This window comes from Elgaria multicarinata, chromosome 16 (assembly GCF_023053635.1).
Source record: "Elgaria multicarinata webbii isolate HBS135686 ecotype San Diego chromosome 16, rElgMul1.1.pri, whole genome shotgun sequence".
In the NCBI taxonomy this organism is placed as follows: Eukaryota; Metazoa; Chordata; class Lepidosauria; order Squamata; family Anguidae; genus Elgaria; species Elgaria multicarinata.
Genome location: NC_086186.1, coordinates 19849354 through 19868189, shown reverse-complemented (window position 1 = coordinate 19868189; position 18836 = coordinate 19849354). Strand labels below are relative to the sequence as shown.

The window sequence follows — 18836 nt, the reverse complement described above, 5'->3', positions numbered from 1 at the left end:
CACTGGGTGACTTTATTATTATTTATTTAGAATATTTATATACCGCTCCACCTTGAAAAATTTCTGAGCAGTGTACAAGGTAAAATGAAAATAAAAACAGAATAAAACAGTTAAAACAAAATTTAAAAAGAAGCAAAAACAGAAATCCAAGGCTGCATGTTAAAGAAAGGCTTCTTGGAATAAAGATGTTTTCAGGAGGCGCCGAAAGGAGTACAAGGTTGGAGCCTGCCTGACCTCCAGAGGCAGGGAATTGCATATGGTGGGAGCCACTACGCTGAAGGCTCTTCCCCTGGTGGATTCCAATCGGAGGATGGATCTATGTGGAACCACCAGGAGCAGGCCCTCGGATGACCTCAGTGACTGGGCAGGTTGGTAAAGGAGAAGGCGCTCTCTCAGGTATCCTGGTCCCAAGTTGTTTAGGGCTTTGTACACAAGTACAAGAACTTTGGGCCAGTCACTCCGGGGAAATGCCCACTCTAAGACATAAAAGTAGTGAGTTGCTTGAATACAAAAAGGAGAAAAAAACAGAACCTAAAGCACAAATGTTCACCCCAGGAGATAAGACTGCTCTAATCGAAGAAGAGAAGATATTATTGGACTCTTTCTCTGCACTCCCACTAGTAGAGCAAAATGAAATTATGCTAAGGCTGGAAGGCCTTAAAGGGCACTTAACAACTCTATAAGCGAAGGTGAAAGGCCGTAACCACACTGAAAGGGGAGACCACGTGGAAGATGAACTTGACACAACACATACGACTGATTTGGATATTGCGAAGGCATGTCGAATAATAAAGGAGGATTCATGTCAATCAAAGAAAAGGACTCCCAAGTTCCAGTTATATGCAGAAGTACACCAACCTCCCCAAAATACAGGGCCAAGCAAAAATGAGAAGAAAGTACTCCCAGTCCAAGCCACTGTAGTACCTGGGACATTAAAGCCTCTGACCTGGTTAGACATGAGACGTCTAGATAAGGAGGAAAACGGATCACCAGCGTCACAGACTCTCAGCCCAACCTACCTCACAGGGTGGTTGTGAGGATAAAAATGGAGAGGAGGAGGATTATGTACGCTGCCTTGGGATCCTTGCAGGAAAAAAGGAGGGATATAAATGCAATAATAAAATAAATAAATGCGCTGTGCTTTAAGGCGGCTTTGCAGTCTGCCCCGACTTCTGCTCAGCAAGTGGTATGAAAATATCCAGGGAGGCCGTAACTCAGTGGCAAAGCACCTGGTCCCCGGTTCGATTCCCACCATCTCCAGGTAGGGCGAAGAACAAATCCTGCCTGAAGGCCTGGGGAGCTTCTGCCAGCCAGTGTCGACCGTACTGGGCTAGACGGACTGAGAATCTGACACGGTATGCTTCCTATGTTCCTAACCCTTCCAAGACTACAGCTGCTGCCTATAGAACCTCTCAAGGAAGGGAGTGGAGAAATTAAGCACATAACAATACGTTGATCTCACACACCAGTACAGCGGGGGTCAGAAAGTAGGGGTTTGCCCTGCTTCACCCCCACCCCTGGTTTAAGGAACGCTGCTCTCTCGCCTGTTACCGGCTCCTGATAATCTCCCAGCTGTGGCCCACAATGTTGACTATTGCAGCCAGGGCTGATTAGTCAAAGCGGGGAAGCGCTGATTCTAGTTAATGAACAGATCGCAAACACACTTTGTTTTGTCATGACCGTTAATGGGGCGTAGATGGTTCCCTCTTTGGTCCAGCTGCCAGCTCCAAAGCAAATGTGGTTGTGTCTGCCTTCCTCCCTTTGATTCCATTATTTTCCTCTCTCTCTCTTTTTGGTTCCTAATGTTGTATAATCAACTCTGCTCTTCTTTAAAAGAAAGGCTGCCATGACAACCAGGCAGCTGTTTTTAACTCCTTGTTAGGCACTGAAACAGGCGTTTTATCTTCTTCCTTTTTTCCGCTTTTTTTAGGAAATGGTCTTGTTTTTGCTTCTAACACTTTGGATTTGACGCGATTGAAGAGCGAGGTCTAGAGAGAGAGAGAGAGATTGAAGTAATTAATTTTTTTTTCTTAAGCGAGGGGAATAATCGTAAGCCCACAACAGAACAAGAAAATGTAGAATATGAAGATTGCGTGCGAAACTTATCAGATCTATCCAGAGAAGGACAGGTACACGCTGATGATTTGTATAACAGTATGAAAAGCATCCAATGTGGAAAGAATGTAGAGGTTCATATTCCTCCCTTACAACAGGAGAACTGGGAGTGATCGACAGAGGAGTTGATTTGTAATAGGATTTCTTTTGTTTTTTAATGAGCTATTTTCTCCCCCCCCCCCCAAGAAATAAAATAGTTTGAGATGCATCACTTCCAGTACCAGAGGCAGTAAGCTTTTGTACACCAGTTGCTGGGGAACAGAGCACTGGACTAGACGGACCCTTGGTCTGATCCAGCAAGACTCTTCTTATGTTCTTATATGGCAATTTTTCTCAGGTGCAGAATTTCTGAAGTATTCATTAAGCACCCCACCAACAGCAATAGCTGTTCTCCGCCTCACCTCCAGTCTGTATACGCAGAATTAGTGGGTCGTTGACAAGGATGGCCATGTGCCCTACTTTACAGAGGACATTCTTCTGCTTGAAGGTATCCTCTATTTGAAGGGCTGACTGGTCCAAGTCTGGTTTAAAGAGTAAGAATCGTAAGAACGGAGAGCAGAAGCCCTGGAATTGGCCCACAAATGAACCCGTACAGTAGGCTGAGGAGGCACACCACACAGGTTGCTTCCCTGGTCATAGTCTTCCCCCATTAGAGTGAGACTAGTGTAAAGCCCATGTCGCCATGGGTATTCCTTCTTCTCACATCAGTTCGTTGGTTTCTGTTCACCACTCTGCTGCTAAGATCATCTTCTTGGCTCGCCGCTCTGACCATGTTACTCCACTTCTGAAATCTCTTCATTGGCTTCCAATTCACTCCAGAATCCAATATAAACTTCTCCTGTTGACCTACAAAGCTTTTCGCTGTCTAGCTCCTTCCTATCTCTCCTCTCTCATCTCACACTATCGCCCCGCTCGTGCTCTTCGCTCCTCTGATGCCATGTTTCTCGCCTGCCCAAGGGTCTCTACTTCCCTTGCTCGGTTTCGTCCATTTTCTTCGGCTGCCCCTTACGCCTGGAACGCTCTTCCAGAGCATTTGAGAACTACAAGTTCAATCGCAGCTTTTAAAGCTCAGCTAAAAACTTTTCTTTTTCTTAAAGCTTTTAAAACTTGATTTTGCTCTGACTTTTATACTCCCTGTTTGGTGCATTCTCTTCCCCTCCTTATTGTTTATTATGATTTTATTAGAATGTAAGCCTATGCGGCAGGGTCTTGCTATTTTATTGTTTTACTCTGTACAGCACCATGTACATTGATGGCGCTATATGAATAATAATAATAATAGTAGTAGTAGTAGTAGTAGTAGTAGTAATCTGAGGGAGTAACATGCTGTTCCTTGACTCCCACTTGCTCTGTCCTCCGAAAGCTGTATGGAGGTTACTTTCCTTCAACACAACAGAGGACTTTGGGCCCTCACTTACAGCTGTCACCACTGGATGACACTCGCTTCTTCCCCTCAGGCCTCACGCCCACCTCCTTCCCTCTTCCCCACATTTTACAACCCGGCTTTTCCTGGGGCCGCTTCTTCCTTTGCTGCTGCCTCAGAGGGTTCGCCGTTGTCTCCTCCACCACCATCGCTGCTGCCAATATGGCTGCTTTGAGAGCGACTTTGACTGGCCAAGCCCAAGGCCTTCTGTCTGTCCCCACCTTCGTGTTGGACTACAACTGCCAACGTCCCAAGTCAGCATGGAGCTGGCGATGATTGGAGTTGTAGTCCAACACATCTGGAGACACCAGATTGGGAAAGCTTGGGGTAGAATGTTGGATTAATACTGGGAAACCGCTAAAATTTGAATCCCTGCTTAGCCAGGAAACGTGAGCTGGTTTCTCTCTCTCTCTCTCTCTCTTAGCCTCACTTACCTCACAGGCTTGTTCTGAGAATGAAACAAAACTGTGTGCTCCTCCCTAAAATCTTTGGGGAAATGGTAGGTTATAAATAAATAAAATAATAAATAAAATTGGGCACTTTTCTGTAGATCTAAAAGCTTTTAATTGATTAAACTTGGTAACAAGGATAGCATATCCACTTCTGTATGCAAGATGGCTTACACTTTAATAAACAGAAGCTATCGCTTGATGTTATGTAAATCAAGGCCATCTGTAAGATTTTCTTTGCCTTTCTCTATTACAGTAACAGGCTGGAACTGAATTATTTTCAAATAAACAAGGGTGGCCTTAACTCACTGCACATACACACAGACAGGCTGGTGTCATGGATTGGGATGGTGGGCACCTGTCAAGGGTCCACTCCCCAATAGGGAGCCCACTGGCAAGAGCCCCTTGAACCTGCTCCTCCTCACCATGGCAACCTGCTTGTTGGCCAGACAACGGGGATGGGGAGACGGAGGAGCAGGAGATGCCACAGGTGGCTTTCTCATGGGCTCTCTGCCAGGGATGCAAGTTGAGAGTAATAATAATGCTGCTGTTGATGATGACCATGCTGGTTCTTAGCACTAATAGAGGAGAGCCAACTGGAGGTTTTCCAAAACCTGGAGTTAGTCCAGCCTATCCTGGTTGGTTTTTTTAAAAAAAAAAAAAAAAAATTACCCTATGTGGTGAATCAAATGCTTCACTCAGTTGGCCTTACAACTCTTGTGCAAGACACCCTCAGTCTTCCCTCCATGAGTCTCATGTTTTCCCATCATTGCTCCCATTTACTTTACAGGCACAGAGCCAGTGACCAAGTCGGCAGGGGCATTTACCACTCTGCCTTCCTACTACCTCTACTGTCTGGGTCAAAACAAGAGGCAGGTGGACAAGCAGGCTTCAATGGTGAAGAGGAGCAACTCCAAGAGTCCCTTGTCAGTGGGCCCCTGCTGGGGTGTGGGCCCTCGACAGGTGTCCAACCATGCCTACCCTGGCCTTGATATCAATAATGAAGTGACCCTCAAATGAGAGAAGGTCAATATTTGCACACACCATCCTCTTCCAAATCAACACAAGTTGGCGTTTCAGAGTTTGAACTGACACACAAAGGCCAGCATATGCGTGTGAAGGTTTGAGGTCTTCAGAGGCAAGGTAATAAGTTCAGGTCTAGAAGCCTAGAGTTTTTCCTGCTCAGAGGGGGTATCCCTGAGAGGAATAGTTTCATTTCCCTGGTTAAGTTTCATTTTTCCAATCAAGTTTCATATCTTCAAGGTTCAAACTGTACTTTCTGCTTTGGGGGAACAGCATATAAAAACAGAGCCAGCCAGGGAGGGCATGAAAAGATGAGAGCATGAGGAAGAAACACTTGGAAAAGCCTAAATGCAGCTAGGGTAAAAGAACATGCATTTTGCATTTTCCCCCTTTTTCTTTTAATACCTTGGTATCACACAGCTCTATTGACTTTCAAGATTGCTGTCCCAGGCTTTGGTTGTTTTAATAGTCTAGTAAACTGTTGTGTTAAAACTAAAGTGTCTGGGGCATCACTCACCCTACATCTACAGCTTAAACCCCCAGATTATTGGGAAGAGGAAGGAAAAGAAAGCAAGCAAGGCGGGATTCTTAAGGAGGCAAAAGACCTTCAAGGAGTTCCTCAGAGGGTCCAGGTCATAGAAGGAACCTGGGCAGTAAGGTGCTTCTGTTTATAATGGTGAATGTGCGGACGGACTCAAGAGGTAGCGCTTGGACCTTGCTGTTTGTCTTTTTCAAAACAAAAAACCCAACACCACCACAACGTTATAATAACATCTGCGGAGGCATAAAGATTGGTCTAGAAAGCCAACCTGTCGCTGGGAGGGGACGGACGTGAGCTCCTTATCACGTCGGTGCAATCTGGTGCCTGCTTTTCCATCCCTTTGTGTTTGCTTTGCTCTTCAGTTCCTTGCGTATCTCGCTTGGGAGAGGCGGGTTTTACCTTTCCAGCTGCCCCATTAGGCCACGGAAATGTAACATCTTGCTGTGTTTGCTTCCTCGCCAGATCCACCAGCTCAGCACAATCTTCAGGAGGGTTTGCAAACAAACTCCATCAGTCCTGTCTTTGTCTTTCGCCCTTCTTGGTGGGGGACGGGGACCTCCAGAGCAGCATGAATTCTCATCGCATGGCTAAACGAAGGACAAAGGGGAGCTCCTGTCCTGCGAGGTTTCCTAAACTTGAGGGCTGGATGTCACTAAATAGGGTCACGGGCAGCCGATCTGCCGTTGCAGATGCATACCGCATGCCTCTGTATCAGGGTGGGGCGACAATTTCATTCCAGCTAAGAATTTACCAAAATTTGCAAGGATTTCCAGAAGGACCAGAGTTGGACCCCAGCCCTGAGTTTCAGCACCCCTGCTTGGGCAGGGAGGAGAAGACGACTGGGAACTAGGCTGGCCACTTACGCTTCGTCCCCAAAAAGGAAGCGCATACACAAAGGATGTATAAGTATAGGCAAGTGTTTAGAAATGACTTTGAGAAGAAATGGGATTTGCAACCTAAATAGAATTGCCTTGCCTTGCTGGGTCATGCAAAAGGTCTACCTAATCCAGGATTTTATTTATTTTATTTCATTTCATTTCTATACCGCCCAATAGCTGGAGCTCTCTGGGCGGTTCACAAAAATTAAAAACATTCAAAGTATAAAACAACAGTATAAAACCATAATATAAAATACAGTATAAAAGCTCAACGATAAAAACAGCAGCAATGCAAAATTACAAACTTAAAACACCAAGTTAAAATTTATTTATAGACTGTTAAAATGCTGGGAGAATAAAAAGGTCTTCACTTGGCGTCTAAAATCATAAAATGTAGGTGCCAAGCGAACCTCCTTAGGGAGCTCATTCCACAGCCGGGGTGCCACAGCAGAGAAGGCCCTCCTCCTGGTAGCCACCTGCCTCACTTCCTTTGGCAGGGGCTCGGGGAGAAGAACCCCTGAGGATGACCTTAGGGTCCGGGCAGGTACATATGGTAGGAGGCGTTCCTTCAGATAGCCTGGCCCCAAGTAGTTTAGGGCTTTAAATGTTAATACCAGCACTTTGAATTGGGACCGGACCTGGACTGGCAGCCAATGAAGCTGGAAAAGGACTGGCGTAATGTGGTCTCATCGGCCAGTCCCTGTTAGTAAACGTGCTGCCCTGTTTTGTACCAGTTGAAATTTCCAGACTGTTTCCTAACAGCAGCCGAATGGACAACTCCGGAAACTTGCAAGCAGGACGCAAAGGGGACAGCAGCGGCCAATTGTATGTTCCCAGCACCTGGTCTTTGAGGTGCACGATGAGCCTCCATGATGATCAGAGCAGCAGCACTGCAGGGCAGCTGTGCCATCCTTTCCACCCCCCACCATGTTCCCCATCTAAATTCTTCTCCCCAAATTGCAACTAGCCTTATTGGGGGGTTGGGGGGGGGGTGGATTAAAGGTGCCCTCTAGATGTTTTGGATTTCAACTCCCAGGAATCCAGACCGATTGGTCAGGCCGGCTGAGGCTTATGGGAGTTGTAGTACAAAACATCTGGAGAGCACCAGGTTGGCTACTCCTACGCTAAACCATGGTTGTCCCGTTGTGCATTCGGAAGCTCAAATCAAGGCTGATTTGTGTTTTTTAAAGCTTTAGACCGTAGCATTGTATAGGATTTTATCCTCCTTGTGTAGAGGTTTAGATTGTAAGTTCCTTGGGGCAGAGACCTTTCTTTTCACAACTCTGTGTAATCCTCCTCCTCCTCCTCCTCCTCCAACCTTTCAGAGCTCTTGCAGATTTCTCCTTTTTTTTAACCTCCCTCCCATCCACTTTCACGAGCCAGTGCAGCTGCAGGGCTTCTTAACCCACTTGCTCGCCTCTCCACGTTCCTCAAACACAATTTGGCAGGGCAGGAAAGATCAAGGGCCCTCCAGTTGTTGTTTTTGTACTTTCGCAGCCCTCTCTGCTCGCAAAACACCCTGGCTTTAATTGGCACTCTTTCCGTCTCGGGAGCTGCTCGGGGGCCTTTGTTATCGAGCCAGCTAAAAGCACCCAAGAGGCCCAGGCCCTGATGGAGGGGTTCAGTAATGGAGGAAAGGGGATTTGGTAGAAGCTGTCAGGGAGCAGCTCTTCTCCATTTCTCGGAAACGCGGAGGGGAGGCGCCCTCCCTCCCTCCGCTCCTGCACGGGTTTAGCTAGGGTGAACCGTGCCCTCATTTGGCCAGTAAGGCACCTACCAAGGACAGTGCTGGCTCCATGTTTTCGTGGTCCCTCTCCCTCCAGAAGTCTACCTTTATTTATTTATTACAGTTATCTACTGCCCCATAGCCGAAGCTCTCTGGGCGGTTTACAAAAGTTAAAAACAGTGAACATTTTTTTAAAAAAGTATACAAAATTTTAAACCATCAAATATTAAACAGTATAAAACAGTATCCATTTTAAACAACAGTTCTGGGGTCCGTTAAAAAACAAACAAACTTAGCATATGCTGTTAAATGCCTGGGAGAAGAGAAAAGTCTTGACCTGGCGCCGAAAAGATAACAATGTTGGCACCAGGCGAGCCTCATTGAGGAGATTATTCCATAATTGGGGGGGCCACCACTGAAAAGGCCCTCTCCCTTGTTGCTATCTTCCGAGCTCCCCTCGGAGTAGGCACTCGGAGGAGGACCTTATATGTTGAGTGCAGTGTACGGGTAGGTTCACGTCGGGAGAGGCGTTCCGTCAGGTACCATCGCCACCAGCTCCTCTTGCTATTCGTCCTTTTTCTCATAATTTCTCCCGCTCGATCGCTTGCCAGGGCAGTGAGCGATTAGGCATTGACTGCTCTTCCTTTTTTATTTATTGCATTTATATCCTGCCTTTTTTTCTTCCAAGGAACCCAAGGCAGAGTACATAATCCTCCTTCTCCTCCTCTCCATTTTTATCCTCGCAACAACAATCCTGAGAGTCTGGGACTGGCCCAAAGTCACCCCGTGAGCTTCCATGACCGAGTGGGGACTAGAACCCAGATCTCCTGATTCCCAGTCCAACACTCTAGCCGCTACACCACACTGGCTTTCCTTGTCACCAGCACCAACGTTGCCTAGGCCAGGAGGAGAGGCTGGTGAACAAGCCGGTTGCAATGGTTCTGCAACCCACAGAAACTAGCCGGTGAAGCTTTTCACGGCGTGGAGAGAAACAGTACCAGCTGCTAAGGTTTGATGCTGAACATGCTGCCGTTAAAAAGACGAAACAGCACCATGTACACTGATAGTGCTAAATAAATAAATAAATAAATAATAAAAGAGGGTCTGTTTAAAACAACAACAACAACAACAACAACGGCATCAGTTGGTGTGAAACTCTGAACATGCTCAGAGGCCCCCAAGCCTAAAACCTTGGTAACTAAAAAGTCACCAACGAATTTGCCAAAGCCCTAACCATTTTGGGACTAAGTTACTTGAAGGACCGCCTTCACCCATATCAGCCAGCCCACACTTTAAGATCAGAAAGAGATGCCCTTCTCATCTGCCCACCAGCGTGAGAAATTAGGTGGGTGATCTACATGAGAGGGCCTTCTCTGTAGTGGCCCCACACCTTTGGAACAAGCTGCCATCGGAGGTCCACCATGCTCCGTCATTGCAGGCTTTTAAGAAGACCTTGGAAACATATTATTTTACCGTGGCCTTCTCGTGATACGAGTACCGTTGCTGCTATTGCCATTGCCATTTTTGGCCTTTTTGGATTTTAATTGCTGTTTTACTGTGTTTGTTTTGCTGCTTTTTAATGTAACTGGCTTTTTAAAATGTATTTCATTGTTGTAAGCCGCCTTGCAAAGGCTTCTGCCCTAAAAGGTGGCCAAGAAATGTTTTAAATGAACAAAATAAAATAAAATATGCAAAACCGGAACTGAAAACACCAACATGTGGCTTAGCTCTAAGCCCCGACTGCCGTGAAGACAGATGATTGCAATCTTCCCCTCCTCCTGCCCTGAGGCGAACAACTTTCCTGAGCAATTGTCAGAAATAGCTCTCTTGCCACTCTTTGCAGAACCCCGGGCTTCCATTTACTCCTGGATGGTTTATGGCAGATGCAGGTCCCTTTATTGGCTTGTCAGCACTCTGATCTGCCCAAGCAGACCCACACGACAAAGGAAAACAGGAACTGACTTGGAGGCTAGCTCCCGAGCAACGCTGGAGCGCCGTGTGCTCCAAACGCACCCTCCGCTGTTCATCAGCTCCGGGGCATTTGCAGTGAAATAGATCATCGCTTTGGATCATTTGGAGGGGCCCATTTAGTGCCAGAGACAAGAGGCAGGCAGACATTCGCCATTTGTCTCTAGAGCAGGCATGACAGGGGAACGATCCAGATACTCTTATTCCACATGCTTTGTCAGTGTGGCTGATCTTTATCTAGGGTGACCCTACGAAAAGGAGGACAGGGCTCCTGCATCTTTAACAGTAGCATAGAAAAGGGAATTTCAGCAGGTGTCCTTGGTACGCATGCAGCACCTGGAGAAATGCCCTCTTCATCCCAACAGTTAAAGCTGCCTTCTTTTGTAGCTTGTCATACTAGGCAGGGCTCCTGCAGCTTTAACTGTTGGGACGAAGAGGGCATTTCACCAGGTGCTGCATGCGTACCAAGGACACCTGCTGAAATTCCCTTTTCTATGCAACTGTTAAAGACACAGGAGCCCTGTCCTCCTTTCCATAGGGTCACCCTATCTCTAACCCCAAACTCTTCATGCTTTGATCCTTTTAAAACCCTTCCAATTATCATGCCTTGCAATATAAGAACATGAGAAGTGCCCTGCTGGATCAGACCAAGGGTCCATCTAGTCCAGCACCCTGTGTTCACACAGTGGCCAACCAGCCGTTGGCAAGGGATGCCCAAGCAGGACATGGTGCAACAGCACCCTCCTGCCCATGTTCCCCAGCAACTGGTGCATACAGGCTTACTGCCTTGAATACTGGAGATAGCACACAACCATCAGGGCTAGTAGCTTCAGGACATTACCAAATCCTACATTAGAGGCAACTTACCTTTTGCTGTGCCTAAGGGCCAGTGTCAAGAATCGGCATGGCTGGGCCCTTGCCAAGGGCTTATAGCCCAATAGGGGCTCACTGGCAAAAGCCCCCTGGAGTTGCTCCTCCTCCTCCTCCTCCTCCTCCTCCTCCTCCTCACCCTTGCGACCTGCTTGTTCCCCTGAAGAGAGACTGAAAGAACTGGGCATGTTTAGCCTGGAGAAGAAAAGATTGAGGGGACACATGAGAGCACTCTTCAAATACTTAAAAGGTTGTCACACAGAGGAGAGCCAGGATCTCTTCTCGATCCTCCCGGAGTGCAGGACACGGAATAACGGGCTCAAGTTAAAGGAAGCCAGATTCCGGCTGGACATCAGGAAAAACTTCCTGACTGTTAGAGCAGTGCGACGGTGGAATCAGCTACCTAGGGAGGTTGTGGGCTCTCCCACACTAGAGGCCTTCAAGAGGCAGCTGGACAACCATCTGTCAGGGATGCTTTAGGGTGGATTCCTGCATTGAGCAGGGGGTTGGACTCGATGGCCTTGTAGGCCCCTTCCAACTCTGCTATTCTATGATTCTATGATTCTTTGGCCCAGACAACAGTGGTGGTGGTGAGAGGGAGGAGCAGGAGATGCCCCTGCCTGTGTGCTCACTGACTCTCTGCCTGTCAAACAAGTGGTAGCAATAGAGGGAAAGAGGATGAGGAGCAACAGCAGCTGATGACCATGGCCATGAGAAGGTAGGCTCATGGAGGAGGAGGGACTGTTTGATTGTCTAGCCCAAGGACCCTCAAAAGCCTGGAGCTAGAACTCTATGGCTGTGTTCAGAAGACACCTTAAACCACGGCTTTAACCACGGTGAAAGGGCAAAAAGCCTTATTCACTGTGGTTAAAGCCATGGTTTAAGGTGTCTTCTGAACAGGACCTATGACTGGTAGGAGGAAATGCCATTTTTAAACATTTCCCCTGTTACAATAACACATCTGAGCCAAAGGAGACTCAAGAAACAAACTCCGCTTACAAGCGTCGCTGATTCAAACTGGCTTTTGACAGTTAATCAGCAGAAGCACTGGTTGATTAATCCTACTGATGACACAATAAAGCTCGCAGAAGTAAGCCAGATGCAAAGCGATACTTGGAAGTACGTAATGGACTTGGCCCAGGGTCATTCTTTACTCCCCCATGCCGTGTCATGCCATCATCTGGTTACTAAGCCAGGTTACCATGTCGAATGGGGAGGAGGGTGATAGCTCAGTGGTAGAGTACCTGCTTTGCAAACAGAAGGCCTCAGGTTCAAACCCCAGCACCTCCAGCTGAGGATCTCTGTTAAAAGGCCTGGGAAGGACCTCTGCCTGAAGCCGAGAACCACTCTTAGAATAGACAATACTGGGCTAGTTGGTCCAACTAGATACAAGGGTCATCCAAAGGAGTTGAATGACAAGGATTCAGGAGGGATTTCTTCACAGAGTATGGAATTCGCTACCACAAGATGCAGTGACAGCAAACATCTTGGACGACGTTAAAAGGGAATTGGACAAATTCATGGAGGAGAAAGCAGATCAGGGAATAGGGATTTAGCTTGTGCTGGATGGGGTTACACTCCCCCTGAAGACACAGGTCCGCAGCTTGGGTGTACTTCTGGATTCAGCCCTGAGCCTGGATGCCCAGGTTTCGGCGGTGGCCAGGAGTGTATTTGCACAGTTAAAGATAGTGCACCAACTGCACCCGTGCCTAGAGGTGTTGGACCTGGCCATGGTGACATATGCCTTAGTTACATCCCGATTGGATTACTGTAACGTGCTCTACGTGGGGCTGCCTTTAAAGAGTGTTCGGAAACTCCAGCTGGTTCAAAGAGCTGCAGCCAGATTGTTGACCGGGGCTGGTTACAGGGAACATACAACTCCCCTGTTAAAACAGCTCCACTGGCTTCCAGTCTGTTTCCGGGCACAATTCAAAGTGCTGGTTATGACCTATAAAGCGCTATATGGTTCGGGTCCAGGTTATCTGAAAGAACGTATTCTCCCTTATGAGCCTGCCCGTGCTTTGAGATCTTCTGGAGAAGCCCTTCGTTCAGTCCCACCTTCTTCACAGGCGCGCTTGGTGGGAACATGGGAGAGGGCCTTCTCGGTGGCTGCTCCAGTGCTTTGGAACTCTCTTCCCGGGGAAGCCAGACTGGCTCCCTCCTTGATGGGCTTTCGGAAGCAGGCTAAAACTTCTTTGCTCCGGCAGGCCTTTGGAGAATAATCTGGTCCTCCATCTATGTTAAGGACTTGTAAAATTGCCATGTATTTTAAACCTTTAATGTTTTAATATTGTATTGTATTTTAATTTTTGTACATCTCTTTTCCTAGGTTTTTGAAATGTATATGTTTTAATTTTTTAATGCCGCCATGAGGCCCAGTATTGGGCAAAAGGTGGAATAATGATGATGATGATGATGAAGAAGAAGAAGAGGAAGAGGAGGAGGAGGAGGAAGAAGAAGAAGAAGAAGAAGAAGAAGAAGAAGAAGAAGAAGAAGAAGAAGAAGAAGAAGAAGAAGAAGAAGAAGAAGAAGAAGAAGAAGAAGAAGAAGAAGGCCATCAAGGCCTACTAGTCTTGCTGCTATGTGATCTCTAGTATCAGAAGCAGTGTGCCTATGTACTCCACTTGGTGGAGGACATGTATGGAGGGTGCTGTTGCACTCACGTCCTACATGCAAGTTTCCAACAGGTAGCTGATTGGCCACCATGTGAACAGAGTGGACTGGATTGACCCTTGGTCTGATCCAGCATGGCTCTTCTTTTATTCTAATGTTCTTATTCACTTTCTCCCGCATTCACATTAAAAACAAACAAACAAAAAACTCAATTTCCATCCCAAATATGAGGCATATCTCTCACTCATCTGTACCAGCCAAATTCAACAGCTACAGCTATTTCCAGCATGGAGAGGTCCATATTGTACCTCCCTGCCATGTAGCTGTTAAATCTCCAGGTTGGTTGGTTTGTCTTCTATTTCAAATATGAAGAAATGTGTGGATTCTGACAAATGCTTATCAAAACTGAACAGAATTCTCACCCATCTCTGTTCTTCACACGGCGCATACACGATGGAATGCTCTAGCGCTAGATGCAATGACAACTGCCAACCTGGATGGCTTTGAAAGGCAATTAGACAAAATCCTGGTCTATAAGGTCATCAGTGGTTACTAGCATTACCTAAGCAATAGGTAATTGCTGGAGAATACAAGCGGGAAGGTCCTGTTGTGCTGTGGGTTTCTGGGATAGGGGAGGACCCCAAAGGCAATTGGCCAATGGAGAGCATTCTTACCCCTCCCTCTGCTGCAACCTACAGATGTCAATATTAGGTTTCTACTTTCAAGGAGTTTTGTTTTGGTGCAGGAGGCAGAATTCAATCATGCAGTCCTCCTTCCTGACTCCCCTCCCACTGCCAGCCTACATCCTACACCTAGGAGTGCATATCTGCTCTGGCAGCACGGTCCTGGCCTTTGGCCATGGGTCTACGGTGCTACTCACAACGTGGAGGGTGAAGGAACAGCCCTCGATCCCAATTAAATCCAAACCTTGGAAAGCTCTTTGTCATTAATCAGGGTGGAAAGAAACAACCCTGTCGCAATATGGATCACGAGAAACTCTCTCAACCAGATTTGAAAGATTGGCACTTGGATAGCATCTTCTGTAAGATGACTAAAATAAGGACCAGGGGGTTGTCCGATCAGATCTCAGACAATGGAGACAGCCCTTTCCCATGCAGAGGGTGGACAAAGAACCACTCTTTTCCACTCCAGAGCTACAACCACCACCTGTTGCCATGCGTTGAGGACATTCCCGCGATGGGAGCCGATCTGGCAGGGCCATCTCTACTGGTCGTCATGGTTACAGTGATTAGCAAGAGCTTCGTCCTGACGGGCAGGGGGATGGGGGCACGGTAAACTCTCTCTTTTCCTCCAAAGCACTCTCCAAGGGCAACAGGTACTTTTAATCCCAGCCTTGCTGTGTTTTAGGTCTCTGCTGAGCATCTGAGAGCTACCAAAGGGACAACTCAAAGCTTTGCACCAGTTGTTCAGGGAGGCCAATGAGGCGTTTGGCTTTCTTAGATTAACGTTTTAAATCACTGCCTTGGCTCGGGATGCTAGTCCAACATTCTCAACATCAGATCAGGGGTAGGTAATCCTCCAGATGCAGCCAGGGCTCTGGCCACACACAGCCCCCGACCGGAGGTAATGTAAATTTCGGCAGGAAAAAAAGGTTCCCAACAGAGTTAGATTAAAGCAATCTTGACTAGTTGGTGTGTTCTTTCTTTGTCTGTTTGATTAGAGTTTGAAATTTCAACAGCAGCTAGAACGGCTGATTTCTCCCCCAGGATTTGATTTTACTGATGTGTTAGGAATGTCATTTTCAGATGGGCGCCCTACCATTGAGACTGCTTTTAAAGAAGAAAGACCGATGTTCAATCCCTAGCATTTGTTGAAAACTGCCCAGAGAGCTTTCGACTACTGGGAGGTATGAAAATGTAATAAATATCTAAATCTCCAATGGAAGGGATCCGAGGCAGAAGAGGCAGGAAAGTCCCCTGCCAGAGAACTTCCAGCATGGCTGCCAGTCACAGTAGATGGTATGAGGCTAGATGGACCAATGGGATAATCCTTGGATGTGTGCAATTGATATTACGCAAGGAAAACAGTGCAGATAATTGAAATGGGTGTGTGTGTGTGTGTGTGTAGCTAAGTGGTCGTCATGTGCCAACAAATCCCCAGTTTCAAATATCACCATAGCACTCCATCCACTGTCTCCCGGCAGCACGGCAGCATCCGCTCTGTCGAGCGAGAGAAGGAAAGCAGGGGGGCGCTCAAGAGCACCATCAAGGGACAAGCAACTTTGAGTTCCTCCTCTCCTTAAACGTCACCATGGGAGCTAATACTCTTTCTCCTTCCCCGTTTTTTTACCCCCTCAATCCCCTCACCAGTGGCTCATTAAAGCCAATGTGACTCCGGCAGAGTGAATCCCCCCCCCCCCCGAAATTTCCCCACTTTCACTCCCTCCCGCACCCCGATTGGCCATCGCGAGGGCAGGGACTGTCTTCTTTAGTGATCAATCCTGCTGAGGTGCAGGATAAAAATACTCTAGTAGTAAATAAATGAATGAATGAATGAATGAATGAATAAATAAATAAATAAATAAATGAATAAATAAATAAATGCCATCCCCTTTCCCCTCCTCACTGGCTAAGGCAGCCTAACCACGCGACTGCACCCAGGGCCAGCCTTCGCGACACACTCATTGGCTGAGCAAGGTTGTCTTGTCATATCGCTGGCAGAGGGGCTGCTCTGCCTGTTTGGTGAGGAAGAAATTCAATTATTATTATCATCATCATCATCATCATCATCATATCCCGCCTTCTGCCCAATGCTGGGCCTCAAGGCAGCATTACAAAATTTAAAACATATACATTTAAAACCTGTAAATAGAAATATACAAAAGTTAACAATATATTAAATATGTTCCAATATTAAAACATTTAAAATGACAATTTTAAAAGTCCTTGGCACAGACGGAGGTCCAGGTTATTCGCCCAAAGCTTGCCACAACAAAAACGTTTTTGCCTGCCTCCGAAAGCACATCAAGGAGGGAGCCAGTCTAGCTTCCCTTGGGAGGGAGTTCCAGAGCACTGGAGCAGCCACCGAGAAGGCCCTCTCCTGTGCTCCCACCAGGCGTGCCTGTGATGGTTGTGGGCTTTGAACTTTTTCAAACCTTCAAAATTTTCTGCACGTCTTCACTGCTCAAGCTTCAGTTTAAAATAAAAATGAGCAGCATTGGTCCGGTAGATCTTGAGCAATAAGCCTTACAAACAAACATGGCAAACAAATTAACAAATAAACCTGGCTGTCCCTAACATCTGTCCCTTAAACCAGTGGTCTTCAACTGGTCCAGACCCGAGACCCACCTCGGATTCCCAACGTGCAACATGGGACCCACTTTCACAATTGCCCAACATGGCAGCGAGAGTTTTGCCACGACCCATCTGGACTGATCTCGCGACCCACTTTTGGGTTGTGACCCACCAGTTGAAAACCACTGCCTTAAAAATCAGGTGTATGGAAGCTTAGTTTCCGAGAGGAAAGCCTGCTTATAGACCTATGCAAAAGGCTTCCTGTTTGCACGTATAGGTATTAAGGAGAAAGTGAGGAGACAAGTCAGCGTTAAAAAATAGAATTGTGGTTTATTTTGTTCTTAATCTCACACTGGTAACAAGTTTGCACCGTAGCCTGGAGAAAAGAAACATACGAAGCGTACATATTTGTCTGCTTGTCAATTTTTCCTTTTATGCCCCCTAAAAGCATTTTAAGAGAGAAGAGAGAGGCAGGGAAGGAATGCTTTAGATAATACATTTGTGGACTTGGTCATGTGCCTAGAGGTAGCTCATTCCCCCTTCATCAACCACCCCTCCATATTTTGCATTCTAAATCATCAGGTCCCATAGAAATGTAGTGGTATCGACAAATGCTTTTTCTCTTCCATCTTTTTTTAAATATGAAGAGGGTGAGATCAACGCAGCGGAGAAACACAAGCTGTGTACGCCATCTTCAAACACCTTAACCCCAATTTCTAATGCAGCATCTGTATAACAATACCAAGATCTCATTCCTGCCTCTTCAAGATAGGATGTCGTGGTTGCTCACAAAGCTAAAAAAAGACTTTAAAAAACAACAGCATTCTCAAGTGATGGCTTCTCTCGATTTCCTTGGAGTTATAGGGCCAAAACAGATGTGATGCTAAAGGGAGGCGTGAGGCAAGTACCATCACTTCCCCAGGGGGGCTCAATATCAGCTTTGGATGCAATTTTGATCAGGAAACACAGGATGAGGAGGAACGAGTTACATATTCCCATCCTAGCACCCCTGTTCTGATAAAAACTGGAGCCAACTCAAGGGTATTTTAAAGAGGAAAAAAATGCTGGGAGACCCAGGCCATAGCTAGACCTAAGGTTTATCCCTGGATCGTCCAGGGGTCAAACCTGTTCATCTAGGTGACACACAGGGGATCCAGTGCTCAGGCAGGGGTGAACCCTGGATGATCCCAGGATAAACCTTAGGTCTAGCTGTGGCCCCAATTATGCATCTCTTGCATCACATCTGGTTTTAGGTCCTCAACGGTGGAGTCTAAAGGTTAGTGTAACTCGGGGCTTTGATAGGGAGAAGTTGTGTTGAGAACTTTCAGGAAGTGTTAAAGGGTGGCCATTTTGTCAATTAACTCCGGAAACTGCAGAACGTTTTTGCCAACTGTGAGGAAGACTGTGTAAGGACGTGGCTTAGAACTTCAGCAAAACACCTCAGGAAGTAGGTTCAGACAAAAATGAAGAAGCACGGTGTTCCAGAGCAGAAAACAATTAAGTGCTAGTGCCCACATATTCCAGAAGTATCCAAATGTGAAAACATCCGCCACAATGACTGAAAAAGTCTCTGTCCTCTATAAATCTGATCGGCGAGGGAGTGACATTGGAGAGTTTAAGCACAGGGGGTCAGAGGAAGGGTTGAGTTCATGCTTCCCGTTACTGTGCTTATTTAGAATGAGTGACGCTAGTCTGACCCGCCTCCCCGGCCATCTCAAAGACAGCGGTACTGTACGTAGAGAGAAAAGGAAAAGTGTGGAACTTACTTAAAGGTAATGTAGTGACAGTCGCCAACCGGAACGGCTTTAAAAGGGATTAGATAAATTCATGGAGGATAAGGCTAACAACGGGTACTAGTCATGATTTCTATATATTGCCTCCAGATCAGAGGCGATATCCAGTCGCTGAGGAACTCAAGCGGGACGGCACTACTGCATTCATATCCTGATTGTGGGCTTTCCATAGGTATCTGGTTA

The 18836-nt window shown here is 46.7% G+C and overlaps 1 long non-coding RNA gene across 1 annotated transcript; it reads right to left on the bottom strand.

Annotated features, from left to right (window-relative positions):
* Positions 1-17164: 17164 nt before the first annotated feature.
* LOC134409794 (uncharacterized) lies at positions 17165-18831 on the bottom strand. Its single transcript, XR_010026214.1, has 2 exons — positions 18102-18831; positions 17165-17924 (listed from the first exon to the last, which is right to left on the bottom strand). It is a non-coding gene; the product is annotated as an uncharacterized LOC134409794 (long non-coding RNA).
* Between the last annotated feature and the right edge of the window lie 5 nt (positions 18832-18836).